This window comes from Apodemus sylvaticus, chromosome 20 (assembly GCF_947179515.1).
Source record: "Apodemus sylvaticus chromosome 20, mApoSyl1.1, whole genome shotgun sequence".
Lineage (NCBI taxonomy): Eukaryota > Metazoa > Chordata > Mammalia > Rodentia > Muridae > Apodemus > Apodemus sylvaticus.
This window is the reverse complement of record NC_067491.1, coordinates 49181506-49196560: the sequence shown is the minus strand read 5'-3', so window position 1 is coordinate 49196560 and position 15055 is coordinate 49181506. Positions and strand designations below refer to the sequence as shown.

At 51.1% G+C, this 15055-nt stretch overlaps 1 protein-coding gene and 1 non-coding gene across 3 annotated transcripts in view; one reads left to right on the top strand and one right to left on the bottom strand.

Annotated features, from left to right (window-relative positions):
- Chst11 (carbohydrate sulfotransferase 11) overlaps positions 1–15055 on the bottom strand; it is a 212222-nt gene that overhangs the window by 23334 nt on the left and 173833 nt on the right. The gene's annotated exons all lie outside the window — the stretch shown is intronic.
- LOC127671384 (U6 spliceosomal RNA) lies at positions 11295–11398 on the top strand. The gene has a single exon (XR_007974743.1). It is a non-coding gene; the product is annotated as a U6 spliceosomal RNA (small nuclear RNA).

The window sequence follows — 15055 nt, the reverse complement described above, 5'->3', positions numbered from 1 at the left end:
GACCCCTGGACTGGAACAGGGGGGCTGGAATCCAGGACCCCGGGCCCACATCCTCACTATCTCAGTGATAGGCTGTGTGAGCTCAGGCAGGCCACTAAACCTCTTTATGCCCCGTTTCTCACCTGGGAAAACTCTGCTAATCAAGGTCAAAGTCTAAGCATTGACCAGATAGCTTTCTGGGGTGAGAAACAGGGCCTCCTTCATTAGCAGGGCTTCTCCTTCTTTGACCTTGTCTGTCCCCCTCCCCTCTCCTCCCCATGCCCTTAGTTAGATTACAGGATCCTTTCTCCAGGTGAGAACCCGTTCAGTCAGCTCCTGAGATTCCTGAAATGCTTCCCCATGCTAATAAGGCATTTTGGCGCCCTAAGCCCCCAGCCAATGATCTCTGCCCATCCTGGGTGTTTCCACCCCCAGCCCCCCAAACTCTCACCATAAGTAAAGCTGATCGGCCCCCTAATAGCTGGTGCTGCTGTGGTGACTCACCCTGTGCACTTACAGGGCATTTGAACCCCCAGCTTGTTGTCTCTGATCGCACTGTCTCCACCCCCCCATACACTGTATCAACACAAGAGCACAAGAGCCTGCGGGGGGGAGACCACAGTCTAGCAATGGAACATGACAAGGGGCCATCAAGGGAAGGAGGTGGGCACCCAGGCTTTGGAAAGGGTGTCCATGCAGCAAACACTATGAAGAAGACAGGATGGGCTCTGCCTGGTAGAAGGCTGCCCACAGCAGTGCTGGGTTGGGGGTCTGTGGCTGAATCTGAGCTACCTTTCCCCCAATGAGGCCTCATTTCCCTGCCCCCCAATCCTGTGAAGGTTCCTGGAGAACAGCTGGGAACAGCTGGGAACAGCCCCAGGCAAAGAAGCCAAGTCACTTTCCCCCCAAATGCATTTGTGGTAGTGAGCTAGGTAAACACCCCAACCCCAGATGTTGAATCCATAGCGTTCTTTGGCTAGTGGTAGGGGGTGGGGGTGGGGGGGATGGGGGCGGGCGTGGGGGGAGGGAGAAGTGGGGAGGGAGCAGGTGGAAGAATCGCTGCTGACCAGATGAGGCTAAAGTGCAGGGGTGTTCCTGGATTAGCTGAGTGATATCACTTGACCACAGAATCTTTCCTGCAGAGGGGGAGTCAGCAGACGCAGGGGGGAGCAGGGAGAAGGCTCCAGGGGGCTGCCATCCCCTCTGAGGACAAAGAGAACTGTAAGCTAAGGGACACAGGTGTTTGTGGATGCTACAGGCCTGTGGATTTCAGACACGTAGGACCCATGTCAGACTCCTGACTTCCAGAACCATGATATATATATATTTGGGCTGCAACATGCCAATGAGTTTGTGGCAATGTGGGAATGACAGGAAACTGAAACAGCTGACAATATTTCCTTCCTCGAGTAATTTATGAGCTGTTTCCTCTGCCCTGGCATGGTTGGAGCCCTATCTTTGTTAAATACATTCTAGAATCTTCCTTATGTTAGTCCCACACGGGGCTTAGCGCCAAGGGTAGGACAACAAAGCAAGCCTCTCGTCTTCCGAAGGTAACTCATGAGCTCACGTGAGGGGCCGTGAGCGTCTCCACTTTATAGATGAGAAGACTAAGGCACAGAGTGACTGGGCCAGGTGCAATTACAGGATGGGTGTAATTACTGTGTCTGATGCTTTGGTGCAGGGACAATGCTGGGAAGCCAGGAAGGCGTGGTCACGGCCTTCATCAGTTCTCTCTGGCCCAGGGGTACTGAGTCCCCTTTACGGCTGGCTCTCATGACACTGGCTGTGGAGCCGGATGCAATCATGAATGGAGGTGATTACGGTCTATCTGACAGTCACCCGGCCTCCCTGAGTGCAAGGCCACCCTTTGGAGCCTCCCATTGGGGAGTTTGTGGAGAAACTTAGCAGGCCGTGTCCTCTCAAGAGACGCAGGACTTGTGGCCCCCCAAGTCCATGTACCTCTCAGCAGGGCTCTGTGTGGGTGGCAGTGAATTGGCCAGGCTTGGGGGGGGGAATACATAGGAGTTTGGGGGAGGGGCGGCCTACAGGATGGAGGTTCTCTAGGGAGCAGGGGGTAGTCACAGGCATTCTTAGCAGCCAACTGGCCCAGGCCTGCCGGCCCTCCCTCTGCATCTCACTAGCTGGACGATCGATCAAAGCCACTGCAGCTTCTAATGCCTTGGGGTCACCAGGCACGAGGGGCCTGTGGCGAGGAGCCACCAGAAAAGGAGCCCAGCACAGCTACACTTCCTGGCCTCTCCTGCTTGCTGCCTCTCTTGGGTTCTCATGCAGCCTCTGTCCACCTGTGTACCTGCTGTGGATGAAGACAAGGAACTGGTCATGAGACCCAGAACAGTCCGTGTGGGGCAGACAGGAGGGAGGCCAGACGTGCATCAGAGAGCGTACTTCCCTGAGGTTTGAAGGTCTATAGCACAAAGCCTGGTCAACTGTCCTGCTCCCAAGTTACCGTCTTTGCTGAGCTGACTTCTGCTTAAGAGGGGCGCCTCCCCCGACCAATGGTCCTGATACTCTACATCAAATCCCAGATGGGGAATGTATGGCCGGGCCACACCTAGGGTCCGAGGACAGGGGATAAGTACACTCTATTGTGCCCAGACTGCTTAACGTGTGAATTCGTCTGCCACCACCCAGAAGGTCCTCTGTGGTCCCCTCCCAGGATGTCCTTGTATGCACACATGGGTTCCAAGCCTTGCACACATGGATTCCAAGCCTGTGTTGTTCATGTGTCTGCGAACGCATGTGTGTGAGTGTGCATGCATTTATAAGTGTCTTACTCATGTTTGTGTGCATGTGTGGGTGTACACTATACATGTGCACATATCTGTGTGTACACACCCTGCGTGAGTGTGTAAAGGTCCTACAGTGAGACATGGGAAATCAGGTCTCCTCGACAGTGGGGAGTTGTTCAGTTTTCTCGGATAACAGAAAATGAAGCAATCCTTTCTTCAAGCTCTGCCTCTGGTCCCCAGAGCATGAACTTTATGGCTTCACCGTCTCTAGGGCGAGACTGTTTCTCTGAAGATGGGGCTTAGGAAACCTAGATTTCCCTGGTTTTGACTAATCCACCGTGGAAAAACAGAGTATACCAAACTGAAGATACTTCCTCAAAACACACTCACCCTGAACCTACGACCTGTGCTCTGACTTTCTTTCTAGCTCTGGGAATTGAACTCAGGGCCTCAAACATGCAAGCCAAGGCACACTACACCACCTAACATTTATCAACTCCGACATTTAAAACGTTCTTGACTATTCTATTTTCATATGTTGGTTACAAATTGCTTATGCAGTGACATGGTTTGAAAGCAGGTGGGGTGAGCCCCGCCCTTAACAAGCGGCTGTGGCTTTCCCTTTCCAGGGGTGCAGGGCACACTCCACTGACGTGGTGGTTCGTTGGGGGGAGGGTCCTGGCATTGATGAGCCCTGAGGCGCTGCAGCCGAAAGTTCTGCACGTCTGGAGCGGCAGCCGACTCACACAAATTCCTTCTCCCTTCTTCACGATTCCACAGGCATCTTTACTGAGCATCTCGGCAACGTCAGCAAATCATTTTTTTTTTTCATGCCCTTATTAAGTTGGGAACTTCCAACCTCCTCACATGGAGACATGCTCCTAGCTTCTCTCTGCTGCATCGGAATTGCCAGCACCACTCTGTGGAGCTGACCTCAAAATGAGTTACCTAATAAAAGCGCCGTGATCTAAGGCAGCTATCTGATAAGCACGGCGGTGGGCCACTCACGGGTGGGTGGTGCAGACATTGTGGATACAATGCACAAAGGGATGACTTGTATATTACAAAAGACGGGGGAGGGGGAAGGGGTGGAGCAAGTTTTCCTCACAGGCCTTGGAACAGCACAGGTTTTAAGGTTTATGAATGACTGTTGCAATTTCCTAGTTCATATTTTTTGGAACATGACTGAGAGCATGGGTAACTCAAAGTGCCCAAAGTGAAACAGAAGAGAAGGGGAGTTGGGGGGAGTTCTGTGCCACCCCGTCATTCTAGGTTCTCAGGAGACAGGTTCCCATTCCTCTTGGTATGTTAATCTTCAAGAATAAAATAAGACATGAGCTGAAACACCCTGGAGAGTTTCACTGGGACAGAGGTCAGAAGGGAAATACAGTGGGCTGGCTGGTCAGGGGCTGGCGCGTGTGTGCGTGTGTGCATGTGTGTGTGCGTGCATGCGTGTGTGCATGCATGCATACATGCCCTCAGACCTGGACACACGTGGCACAAGCGAGAAAGAACGTGCATGTGGCACGTGGCATGGGGGCAGGACACACAGACATACATAGATACGCACACGCATGCACGCACGCACATACACACACACACACACACACACACACACACACACACACACACACACACGGGTGGAAGGACTATCAGACAGAAGGGAGGATGACAGTGGCTGGCTCGGTCTCCAGCACCTGAGACGGAAGCAGACCTTGACGTAGCTCCTGGCAGCAATCCCGCCCTCCTCAAAGCCCTCTTCTTCTCTCCCCTTCCGTCAACGTCTCTCTAAGATCTCCATGTTAGTGTTTGGCAGTGCTGTGACGGAGCACATTCGTTTTCTTCCTGGAACGCTCAGAAACACATCTGGCCTGATTAATTCCGTTACTGAGGCCAACTCCCTGAAGACGAGGTGCATCTTGTGGATGGTGATTGGGGTTGTCAATCATCCGCTTCAGAACCCAAAAGGCAGCGGCTGGATGCACTGAGCTGAGGAAGGCACACTGGACAGCCGTGTCCAAAGATGGCAGAACAATGGAAGGAGGCCCCAGGCTCATGGTGGTGCAAACTGTGCACTTCCTGGTGTCCTCTTTTGCTGCCACCAGACCCTGCTCCCAGGTTGCCAGCTACTCAATGATGCCCCCTTCCTCCTGACCATGCTACCTTAACAAGCTTGCTACCTAGTTACTCTGTTTATAGTTTGTCTCTTTGTCTAGGGTACTGTTATCTTTCCTGCCTAACACAGAGACAGTGTTCACAAATGCTGCTGCGAGGGCCAGCGCCTGTATGCTAAGCACCCAGCATGCACTGAGCCCATCATAACATGATTACTAATCCCTAGTCCTCCCAGAAATCCTGCCAGGCGGTTATGTCCATTTTAAAAACGAGAAGCCAGAGGCCCAGGGGGGTGAGCTAACAGTAGATCTGGATCTGGAAACTGGAATTCAATGACTACAAACCATTCTGAGTATGAAACTGCCACTCACAGAAAGCAGACAGCCCAAGCTGGCTCTACCAAGGTCAACATGGTACACCCCTCTCTTGTGCCAGAGAAGGGCAGACATGTGTCTGTCAGCAGACATGTGTCTTGCCAGCCTCAGGGAAGGGAATATTCAGGCTGTAATTCAGAGGAGGCTTACAAGCTTGTTTTTCTTACCATCCCGAGGCGAGCACGGAACAGAAACTGGGAGGAGTGTGTGGCCTACACACCCTCAGAGGCTGAATCTTCCTAGGTGCTAAGGAAGTGAGGCCTGCAGCCGAAGGACCCTGGTAATGCAGGACTGACACCTTCCATGTCCCTTCTATCTCTGGTGACAAATGCTTGCATTTCAGGCTTCTTCAGGGACCCCAACAGGGTGACTTTGTCTGAGGACAGGGACTGTTTTGTTTTGAATTATGAATTAATGAGAACAGTGGATCCATGTGGGCTTTCTGGAAAGAGACCAGGAGATGCAGGTCATAGGCTTTATCTGAATAAGGTTATAACTCAAGACTCCAGCAGAGAGAGGGAGAGGGGGGGGGAAGAGAGAGAGAGAGAGAGAGAGAGAGAGAGAGAGAGACAGAGAGACAGAGAGGCAGAGAGACAGAGAGACAGAGACACACAGAGAGATATACCACCAGAGTTCTGTGTGCTGGACCTGAGGTGCCCTCGGTGTGGGAAGGGAGGCTGCCCCCTTCCCTCCTGCACACCTCCAGCTCTCGTTTTCTTTCTAGGCCGCAGAGTTCTGAGACTCACACCAAGTCAGTCCTTGCTGTCTGCACTGTCTTCCGGCTTCATCTCCTCATCACCTATATCCATCTGCATCCAAGTTCCCGCCTGCCTGCCAGGCGGTAAGCCAGAGTCCCATTGACCCATCAGGGCCTGCTCAGAACTCGCCCCCAAGGGACCACTGCAAATACACATAGCAGCTCATCACTATGGAGGGCCACTGCACCAACACTTGTCACGTGCCACCCCATGGGCCCTCAGAGGCGGGCCTTGCTGAGCAGGGAGTGAACCAGGACCAGGTCAGGATGTGCTGGAGATTGTGACAAGCACACGGCAATCCTGGAATAGAGGGGACTATGCCAGGGCTCACCCAGAGCTGGGTCCGACCCCTAGAAAGGGGTGAGCTGGGGGAGAGAGATACGGTCTAATGTGTGCTAACAGCTCCGGCTTCGGCAAGGAGGGGCTTGGGTAGGAGAAAGACGAATTCCGGTGAATCCAGCCCAGACTGTATGCCAGAGAGACAGCTGTGGAGGGGAGGGCAGCCACGGGCAAGGCTAGACTAAGGCCTCTAGGCACGGCCAAACATGCGGCCTGGTGAGAGAGGGATCCAAACTGCATCTGCTCTGAACTAGAGGAAAGCAGCCATTCACGGTGTACCGGGACTCTAGAGACTCCATAGGGAAGATGTGTGTAGGTTCTATGCAAATATACTTAAATTTCATACTGGGGACAAATGCTTCTGTGGATTTTGGTATCTGAGGGGGTCTCAGGAGCCACCCCCATCATATAAAGGAACTATTGTATTCTGTGTCCATCTGTCTTGATTCGAGGTGGAGAAGACATGGAAGGAAAAAGGGAGACAAAGTTTTGGCCCTGGTGGGTATGCAGGGACAATGGCCTATTGAGGGCCAGATGATCAGGAAGGGGCTGAGGCCTGTTGTCCTTCTTATCATCCCTAGGGACTCGAGGGACCCGGGGAGCCAGGAAGTCAGTGGGAACTATCACCCTGCTATCTCCCAGCTACCTCAGAGCCAGGCTGTTCCTGGGAGGCGGTACTCCGAAGTTGTGGGTTCAAGGGGAGGCTTGAGGCTCCGTACAAGGAAGGGGCAGGTTCCCCTCAGATCAGAATTGCGTCCAATCGCCTGGGATCCATTATCGATTCTTGTGACCTACTGTCTGCCCTGGGCGGAACATTGAAATTGGACTGTCAGAGCCAGCCTAGCAAAGATGAATAGCAGGAGACGAGTTAATGTTTCCAACATGCTTCTAAGACATTGTGCAGGCCAGGAAGAAACTGGGCAAGTGGCCCAGGCAACAGGCAAAGAGACATCTGCCCCACTGGCTGGGAGCCCGTCAATCACTGGGGCAAAGAGCTATCTGCTCCCCGGAGCTTCTGAGGGCTGGAAGGATCCCTCCAGTGACCCAAACACATGCATGTTCTTACTGGTCTGAAGCGGGGCCTAGAACATGTCCCTATACCCTACCCTCCACACCTACAGATCAGTGCTGTTGTGGAATTGCACAGCATTGTTCAAATTCAGCAGGGCAGCACACAACACTGCGTTGTAAGCACTGCCAGCTACTGTTGTTGCTTATTAAGCTACAAGAATGTGCTGGCCTCAGTGAAGAGAGCCTCTAAGTTAACACTGTCATGGGGGTGGGAGGGTGGGTGGGGCTTCCTGTGATGGACACTCCTTCCACTACCAGTCTTTGAAAAGCAGATTCTGCATTTTGCAGGGCCATGGGTGATGCAGGCCTCTAGTAACACAGAGGCAGGCAGATCTGAGTCTGAGGACAGTCTGGACTGCACAGCAAGTCCCAGGCTATCCAGGGCTATATAGTGAGACCATGTTTTTGTTGTTTGTTTGTTTGTTTTTTGTTTTTTTTTTGAGACAAGTTTTCTCTGTGTAGCCCTGGCTATCCTGGAACTCACTCTGTAGACCAGGCTGGCCTCGAACTCAGAAATCTGCCTGCCTCTACCTCCCAAGTGTTGGCATTAAAGCCGTGTGCCACCACTGCCTGGCTGAGACCATGTTTTTTAAAAAGCTGGTTTCTAGAATCAACAGTGACTTTGCTGGCCACATCACTAGGTGTCTGGAACAGTACGAACGACCCACTGGGGTGTGCCACCTGGTGCCAACTGGCTCCATGAACAAGAACCTCTGAGTCCCACTGTGACCCCAAGTCAAGGTGAAGTGGGCTTAGGAAATACTAAAAGCCTGTGACTGGAGGTGGCGGATGTGCAGGGTCACCGTGTCCTCTGTCACACCCGGTGTTGGGAGTTCGGGGCTCCAAGGCCCTGCCCCATCCCACTCCAACCAACTATACTGTTGATGATGCAGGTCCTGGCTCCCATATCCTGAGGTTGGACCTGGAGGCATCTCACCTGCAGCTCAGGGAGACCGATTCCTGTTCATACTCGTGTATGAAAGATCTGGACTCCTACAGGGGCTGCCATCGCTCCGGGTTCCTCCGATTTTTCCAGAATGAGAAGTCCCCCAGGCCATGCCACTGTCTCCATGGGTGTGCTTCATTCTGGGCTTGCAGGAAGCAAGGTGTGTGGACTCCTCCTCCTCATCATCATCATCATTTAACTAAGTCTTCAGTACCGATGGAATGAGACATATCTTACTACAGGAATAGTTTGGGCACATCTGAGGGCTGACCCACCCCTTTGGTAGAGAGAATGGCGTTAGGAAGAGCAGGGGCCTTCCGAGCAGGGAGATGGGGGTTTAAATTAGGCTTTAGCATTTACTAGCAGGTTAAACTTGGAGCAGTTGCTCCAGGATTTCTGAGCCTCAGTTTCTCCATTTTGTCAGATTGAGCGGTCAGGGGATGGAATGAGTCCCTGGGTGTTTCACGTAAGGGCCTGACCAGGGCAGGCATCTTGTGCTTACAGCCTGTCCAGACCCTCAGACTATACCTTACAGCTGTGATAGCTTCATCCCTGTGTCTTTTCTTAAAACCCGCTGTAAGTCATGAAAAGCATCCCTTCCTCAGGCACAGGATGAAGCTGGCTGGGGGCGGGACCAAGGGGCCAGGCATGGAGCTATCTGCCTGACATCCTTCACCCTCACACAGCCCTCTCCGCTGCCGGGTGAGTTAGCCAGTACCACACAGAGGATGTTCCTTGCTCATTCAACATCTTGGCAAAAAGTGTTTCCCTTTCAGATTTCAGATTAGCTGCACATTGAAAATAATAAATGCTGGGGATGGGTCCCAAGTCTAAAGCATGGAATTCATTTGTTTGACAGATACCTTAAGCACACAGGCTGGAAGTAATTTTAGACACTTAAAACGAAACAAAACGATTTCATGTGCAGTGCAAAGCTTTTCAGCATGAGATTTTCGTGTTGACATTTGGAGTTTCAGGGGGTCCAATCTGTATCCTCCCCACTTTACAGATGAGGACAATGAGGTAAGTAGGTGTCTATTCAAGTCAGGAAATGCCTTTTGACCACCATTCTACCCCGTAAACAAGTCAGTTTTATGATAATAAGCAAGTACTTCATAGATTAAGTTTCTTATAAACAAAAGTGGTTGTTTCTGTGTTCTTGGGATTTCATGATGGGTTTCTGTGATTTGATTTTTGGTTGTTCTTAATCTGATCCATTATCATCACCATCATCACCATATTATTATTAAGTTTCTTGTTTTTACAATTAATTTAATTAAAACTAAATTAATTAAGTTTATTATTATTATTAATTAGTTTTGTGTGTGTGTGTGTGTGTGTGTATAGAGGCCAGAGAACAGCCTCAGATGAAGTTCCTTCTCAGGCACTGTCTACCTTGTTTTTTAGAGAGCTTTTCTCATGAGGCTAGGCTGCCTGGCTAGCAAATGCTAGAGACCTGCCTCTAGTTGGGTGATTACAGGTACATCCTGCCTCCCTGGTTCTCTCTCCTATAGCGTCTGGGGATCGACCCTGAACCCTCCGCGCGTGCGCAGAAGCTCTTTACCGCTGACCCACCTCTCCAGCCCTCTTTATTAACTCAGACAACTGTGACCTCCTCCAGTGTATTATCATTATACCTCCCCTGAAGTATTAAGCTTTAGTTGGAAGAATGAAACATTTACTTCTAATCTATTTAAAAAACAAAAGTAGATGGGTAGCGGGATAAACCCAACATTTTAATCCAGATCTGTTTGATTTGGCATTTCTAGAGTTGAGTCACAAATTATAGGCCATGGGATGCAAGGTTGTGTGGTTCTGTGGGGACAGGTAGGTGTAAGCAGGCTGGGACACCCCAACTCACAATGGCAAACAGGACTATTCCTAGAGCAGAGCGCACACGAGGAGATCTGGGAAGGGCTGCCACAGAAGACAACGTTACAGAGGGCTCCCAGGGGCACCTGAGCTCACAGCTCTGGAAGCTGGGGCAGCATTGCTTCCTGACTCCAGTGGGCGAGCCTTCAAGGCCTTTGTTTCTTCGAGGTGAGGACAAGGTGCTTGGCTCCAACCACAGAGTTGGAGCTCCACATGGAAGCACACGCAAGGGTTTCCATTGCTCTGCTTAGGTCACAGAGGGAAACTGAGGCCCGAGGAAGTGAAACATTCTGTGGAAGTCCCAACCGGAAGCCACGTACTCTTGGTCATTCATTCGGGTGACCCAAGAAGCTTGGAAAATGCCCAGTCTGTCCCTGGGCTTTACAGAGGTTAGCAGATAAGCAATGAGGACAAGTCCCCAGTTCATATCTGACAGGGGACGCCTGACCTTATTCGGTGAAGTCTGAGTTAAAGTCAGTATTTGATTGAGTTTACTTGAATTACTTTCAGGCATAAAGAGTAAATACAGAAATCTTCCCCGGGAAGAAGGGTCATCCTTTAGAGACTAGGTAAGACTTCCTGATTAAGTGCTAGGAATTTTCACGCACACGCACAATGTCCGACTCTCAAACACCCAGTTTATTTCCTTCAGATGAAACTAACTTTCAATCGTGCCTGCAATACCAATGAACACACTCAATGAACATGGTGGGAACATTGGCTTTGCTGAACAGGCTTAGCGTAGGACACATTCACCAAAGAGCTTTAATTAAACACCCTCTGTATGCCAGACGCAGCCCAGGGTAGCTTCAGACTTACAGGGGTGAGAACTGTGGAAGGATCTGTACCACCGCTGGTAGGGGAGAGAATCTCTGAGAGCCAGGGGTTCACAGGACATCCATCCCATCCACAGACACACCCACCCGCTCACCAGCTATCAGGGCATCCCTCAAACCCGTTAAGGAGCCACACAAAGTATTAACTATTATAATGCACCCACCTGAGGAGGTACAGAGAGACGGGAGATCTCGCCCGCCACTGTCTGTCCTGAGACACACACTGGTGTGGAGACCTCTAACAAGACCCAAATGGCGTCGGCAGCTCTCACGCTCGTTTGGAACGACACAGAGAAGATTAGCCTGGTGCTTGCACAAGGACGGCATGCAGATTCACGAAGTGGTCCATGTTAGGAAAGAACAAAAGAAGACCTGAAGCAGATACAGAAAAGCAGTCCACGTGCTGATTCAGGAAGCCAGAGGAGTTTGCTGGATCATTTCTGGAGTCTACGAAGAGTGTCGGATAGCTTCTATTTGGAGGGGAACAAAGGCTTGGATGAGGTGGGTGAGAATCTAACGGAAATCTCAGAAAGCGTTTGCCCAACCCCGTCACTCGCTGACCAGATGAGGAGCACACAGGGAGATCTGTAATATCCCCAGAGGCTGCCCTGGGCTCCGGCGTGGCACATGAGAACCGCCTGCATTCTTTGCAAAGGCAAACTTAACTATTTAAATAATCTCCTTGTCAGCCCTGCATCCCTGCCCAAGCTGGGGAAAGGGTGTCCCCGCTTATTAACCCAAGCTTCTCTTTAGATCCACATCCAAGGAGAGGACACTCATCCAGTGGCTCCTATAGGAGCACAACATCACTGCAAAGCATCCTGCCAGGGTTGCTGCCGCCGCCACCACTGCCACCACCGCAGGCGCACTCGAGAGGCCTCTGTAGGTGAGGTGGGGCTGCTCTTGGTAACGAATTACTTCCCCCATGTCTGGCAACAAGCCCTGTGGTCACAGAGGAAAGGCTAAGTGTGATGGATGGGATCATGTGTGTTTGTGAGTGTGTGTGTGTGTGTGTGAGTGTGTGTGTGTGTGTATGTGTGAGTGCGCGCGCACATGTGCGCGCATGTGAGAGACAGACAGACAGACAGACAGACAGAAGACATGGCTTCTCAGATGAGATCTGGGTCAGGTGACATCAACCTGGAAGAGTCTCCTCATACCCAGGAATATAAGTCTTGGTCACCCATGTGTTCTGGGGCTGTGCACAGGGCAGTCATGCAGTAAACGCTTACTCTGTCAGTGTGGTGGTTTAGATATGCTTGGCCCAGGGAGTGGCACTGTTTGGAGGTGTGTCCTTGTTGGAGTGGGTGTGGCCTGTTGGAGTGGATGTGGTCTTGTCGGAGTGGGTGTGTCCTTGTTGGAGGAAGAGTGGCAGGGTAGATGTGGGCTTTAAGACCCTCCTCCGAATCACGTGGGAGCCAGTGTTCACCTAGAAGCTTTCAGATGAAGATGTAGAGCTCTCAGCTCCTCCTGCACCGTGCCTTCCTGGACGCTGCCATGCTCCTGCCTGATGATGATGGACTGAACCTCTGACCCTGTAAGCCAGCCCCAAGTAAATGTTGTCCTTGTAAGAGTTGCCTTGGTCATGGTGTCTCTTCACAGCAGTAAAACCAAAACTAAGACAGCAAGAAAGCCATGAGGGTAGGGTCTCTGTGTCTCTGTCTCTCTATCTGTCTCTGTTCTCCCTAGCTCAAGATGTCCCAGCCTTTAGACACGTGTAGAACGAGAACCTGTGTGTGCAAGGGTTTTGTCTCTTAGTAGAACATTTTCATCTGATGACTGAGGATTTAAACTGGACTTAGAACAGACATGAAACTGCTTTGCCCTGGGACTTCTACCATGAAGGTCTTACAAGGCGCATAAGAGAAGCCCACTGCACAATAGCTAGCACACGCCCTCTTGCAAAAATATTGCAGTTTTTATAACTGAGTCCCATGGCAAACCTGCTGCACAGGCAAAAAAACATGCCCATTCTACAGAAGAGAAAGCTGAGGTCCGGGGAAGCACTGCTTACTTCCTCAAGGCCACAGCAGGCACTGGCTGGTGGTTACCAGGGCTTGGAGGCTGGGACACCTAGCATCAAAGGATTCCTAGTCCCCTACTGCTGCCATTTCCAAGGAGTTGACGCAAGGCCACCTTCCAGCTCCTTCTCCAGCTGCTGTTCCTCACCCAGTGGGGGATCTGATGGGAACCTTCTCCGGGGCTGGGAGGCTACTGACTCCTGAGGGCTCCGAGGCCCAGGACATGACTCCAGCCTGGAAACTCAAGACTTTCGCATCGAAGCCCAGAACTAAGTTCTGAGGCAGAGTGAGGTCTGCAAACTCCAAAGGGACCCAAGAGCTCCCCATTGAGAAGGGCTCTGTGGACATCTGGGTCTTCAACTCCTAGAGCTCAAAGAACTTCAGCCCCGGGAAGTCCTCACTGAAGCTAACCTCTGTCACAGCGATATGTCACTGCACTGACCAGTTATTCCGTCCCCACATTATTTGTTGGTTCACTCACTCTGTGGGCATGGTCACACGCAGGAGCCTGCTGGGTGACCCAGCTGAGGCTCACGTCCACCCAACTCCCTCCCTCCCCTGCTTGGTATCACTCGGGTGTGTGTGTGTGAAGCTTTGACGATATGGGGAGGCTGTAAGGAGGCAGCAGCCATAAACCAGGTTCTTGCTGGTCTGCAGAACAGTCCCAAGCAGGCAGGAAGTGGAGAGCTTTGCTAGGCCCCACTGCAGGTCAGTGGCTGAGGTAGATTTTGCTGCCCTTCATGAATTGCCTCTTCCCCCGATTGTATAATCCACTACAAAGCTTCCTGATGGAACTTTCTGGTGGTCAGACACTCCAGAGGTCATTTCTGTCACATCCTTTATTCCAAATATCCTATTTGCTAATTATGACCACTACTCTCATCATCATCTCGTTAGTGTGTGCATGTGCATGCACGCATATAGGTGCATGTGCACACATGTAGTGGGGGTGCTCATGCATGTGTGTGCGCTTGCATGGAAAGCTCAGAGGGCGAGCTCAGTGTCATTCTTTAGACACTGCCCACCATTGTCCTTCAGTGGCCTGGAACTTGCTTAGGGACCCGCTGGTCTCTGCCTCCCTTGCGCTGGAATCACCAAGTTACATGGGTTCTGTTACATGGCCTTGTTACATGGGTTCTGGGGATCAAATGCAGGGCCTCAAGCCTGCCCACTAAGCACTTCACTGATAGAGCTGTGTGCCCAGTCAGATTTATTTTTTAATGGTCCTAGACATAAGAAGAATTTTACATGTCTAAGTAGTTATGTTTTAATTAGATAGTATTACGCCGTGTTTGTGTCAGTGTGCACACGGGCCACAGCACTTGCTTGGGGCTGGGGGTGGTCAGAGGATAACTTTCAGGGGTTGGTTCAAGATCAGCCTGGACTGTCTCAAAACAAACACAAAGAACAACAGTAAAAAGCCTCTGTCCATTTTTCTTATATACCTGTGACTTAAGTAAGCCCCTATTTTTGTTTTACAGGGTGTAGATTTTACACAGTGTCTTATTAGAAACCACACAGCCCGACTGAACACTCAAGAGCTTTCAAGGTTTTCTTTTTTGCATACATCTGAAGCTGTTTTGAAACTATCTTAAAGATCTGTGCATGCGTGTGTGCATGTGTGCATACATGTGTATGTGGTAGAGTGTGTGCATACGTACACTGGGGGGTGTGGTCCCTGGGCTGCATCTACTTTATTCCGTATCGGTGTAGGGGCAGTATCGAGTTACTTAACTTTCCCTTGAGTTGGTGTCTCCATCCATCACAGAGACAGAATAGGGGCTGTTGTGGAAGGCTATGAGGACTGAATCCATCAATACACTTGCAAGCATTTGTGGCCACGGATTCCTGTGCTGGGAATCTGTTAGCACCTAGTCTGCAGCGGCAAGCTATACTTCAGAGCCATCAGCCACAGCTGGTCTTCAGAATGCTTGCAAATGGGAAACGGGGCTGCAGGGTCTCAGCAAGCTCCCTCTCCCAAACCGACTGGG